Genomic DNA, 3,104 nt, shown 5'->3' with positions numbered 1-3,104 from the left:
GGGGGGGGGTGTTTAGGAGCAGGAGGGACACATGAAAAGCCTGTGCATTAATTAAGCTCTTCCATGGTGATCGCGGAGAGCCGGAGACAGGAGAGTGCGCACCAGACAACAGAGCATCCTCGTCCGCTGCCTTGCTTATCGTCACCGCGCCAGTGAACAGTGAAACGAGTGCGCACACACATACACATACACACACACTCTCCTCCTTCTGGCCCTCCCGACTCCCCTGCTGCTGCACAAGAACCTGTTCGCATCACATGAGCTGCTGTGACATGGCCCCCCGATAGTAGGGCTACCTGCTCGTGGCTTTCAAACCGGGTGTCACATGCAGCATCCATTAATCACGTGAAGGTCACTATGGCACACTGACTTCGAGCGCTGTGAGACTGTATTTTTATTTATAAGCTATAGTTTTGGGGCACTAAAGATGGGAGATATTGTACGATACAGGTTTAGGAACTTGTCCTATAAATGTAATTGGTGCCACTTTTGTACCTTTTTATTAAAGGAGTCGTAGTTAATGCTTTGTTGTGGTTATTAAATCAGTTAAAAGGCCTTTAAAATAAGCCAAAACAAGCTATGAGTCATTAGTAAGAACACATTTTGGTTTGTCAAGTTGTGTAAAATCCCACCAGCAGCTGTTTTTCGTTTCTGTAAATAATGCTGTTCTAAATGCTGGTAATAATAACTGCTTGTGGGTTTCTCATTTTTTGATAAGTCTGTGGTTATAAGTGTTAATTGGCTATTAGGTTAAATCTTTCACATATTTGCACTATATGCAATATACTAAATGCATCGTATGGCTTTAATTACAGACAGGAAACAGGTCCAAGTTCAGTTTATGACTCCTATAATGCAACTACACTGGTACAATGTCTCTGAAGTGCCAAGGTACCAGTATGGTATATACCATAGTGTGTAATAGCTTTCAATAGTATAACATATGGAGGGCCTGGAACAAAGTGACCAAAAAAAAAAAAAAAAGAATTAATACCTACAAGGAAACAGTGTGATATTTCAAATAGTCAGTAGTCACTCAGTCATTAAGTTCACATAGCCTGTAAAACCTACTTTAGAAACCAGCAGTCAAACCAGAAATTCCTGCCATACTGCCAAAACGCTCTAGCACTGCTGTTCCAGGTAATTTGACCTGCAGTTAAGAGATGTATATTATTAAACCTGCAATAACAGTGCAGCATTAATTTCCACAGTGAAAGTCCAACAATTCTCTTTTAAATCTGTTTTTAGTCTCTACCAACTCTTGAGGAACACATTTGGCTTTTTAGCTGCTAAATCCTCCACTGTGTTAACCAGATAGTTACTAACTCTGTCAGTCTGCCCTTTAGTAGTGTACAGTAAGTATTTGGAGCTTCTCCTCTGAAAACAGCACTCTGAATGATACTCTGAGAGCAGTGAGAGTGAACCAAAACATGAAACTGTGCTCTGGACAACTAAATAATCAGCTAAAAACTCACAGTTAAGCATGTAAATCATCTGTTCTGTTTACCAAATCTATATGAAGTATATAATGAGCGTCTACATGCCATTAAAATGAGCCAGACTAATTTTTGTGCTAATGTTATTCATGTCTCTCCTGCCAAAGTCAGTGAAAATGTGTCGTTTCCTTTGACAATATGTTGCCCTCCTTCAAACTGCTGAACTACATTTCCCATTTGCCTCCAGTGTTTGTGATGAGAAAGTAAGTCAACACCACCCTGCCTGATCTGGTTGTAACACACCTCTCTCGTTACAGCTGTTCTTTGTAAGCAAGCAAATTCTGGAATTTTCCTGATGTATCAAATACATGCAACACTGTCCCTTCCCCTTTATATTTTATCTTAAAAAGCAGATGTACACGGTGAATTTGATACTCTTTTACATTCATTCATTTTTTGTTTTATCGCAGCTTTTGCTCTGGGGTCTAACAGAGATAATCTCTATTAACTTAATTTTAGGGAGTGCTTTCAATAAAATACAGCAAACATACATTGTTACTATCACAACCGTTATAATCTATAAGAGTAAATTATCAGTCTAACTCATTAACTTCTGCTTTCTAATGATGTTTTTGTAAAAGACATGACCTCCTAAGCCAATACAAGTAACACTGTCCTAACATAAAAAATAAATACAAAATAAGTACAAAAGCAAACTGGTAACAGCATCACAATGCATTTCTACATCTGTTACGCACACAGCTACACATTAATCCCACCCTTATGAAAAACCAATGACAAGATGATAGCACTGACCTACAACAACCCTTTAAAAACTCTTGGGATTTTATTTTCAGTCAGTTCTTACACAGGTATCAAGCCTCTTTAGTAACACCAGCACTGATGAAACAGCAACTGTTTTAAGTATTTCAATTCATGGTTTTGCCTGAGAAGCATTTCCTTTTTGTATATAACATTGTCATTAATATCCACAAAAGAGTATAAAAGCAGAACCTGATACAATAACATATTTCATTTGCGGTCTGCTCAAATATTAGTGACCACAGTTCAGTACTACTGATCTATTCTTGTCAGTGTTGTGAAAATCCTACCTGCCAGAGTAGAACAGCTGAGCTGAGACCTCTACTTCACCTACATGTCCCAGCTGACAACAAAGAGCAGAAAACACTCATCTTCTTCCCTGGTGGGCTGGTCAGTCAACTGCAGCAGCGTTTGGTAAGAGGAGGCAGGGACGAGGCTCACCGTATCAACTTACCTGTCTGCCCAGGATAATGGTTCCTTCTTCAATCGTCTTGAATTATTCACCTATGGATGAGGTGGTGTGTGTGTTGTGTGTAGTGTGTGTGTGTGTGTGTGTTGTGTGTGTTGCTGCATAGGTCAAATGGCAGAAAGTGGTTTGATCACATTGTTGTATATCTTGTACTTAAGATGTAATCTATTTATTAAATGTATACTGGCACTTCTTTGGTTATGTCATTTAAAGGTAGGCAAATAAGAGACACACCTTAGAAAATACACTTTTGAAAGGAGCAGTGCCCCCTTTGCCAACCTTGACTGAATGGAATATTTCATAAACAACAGACTGTGGCTTCAAAAGTGTCATCTGAGTTGAATCATCACCTTCATATAATATAATATATATATAAT

This window comes from Morone saxatilis, unplaced genomic scaffold (assembly GCF_004916995.1).
Source record: "Morone saxatilis isolate NCDOM2014 unplaced genomic scaffold, NCSU_SB_2.0 Contig18, whole genome shotgun sequence".
NCBI classification, from domain to species: domain Eukaryota; kingdom Metazoa; phylum Chordata; class Actinopteri; family Moronidae; genus Morone; species Morone saxatilis.
The sequence above is the reverse complement of the archived record's forward strand: the minus strand, read 5'-3'. Positions refer to the sequence as shown.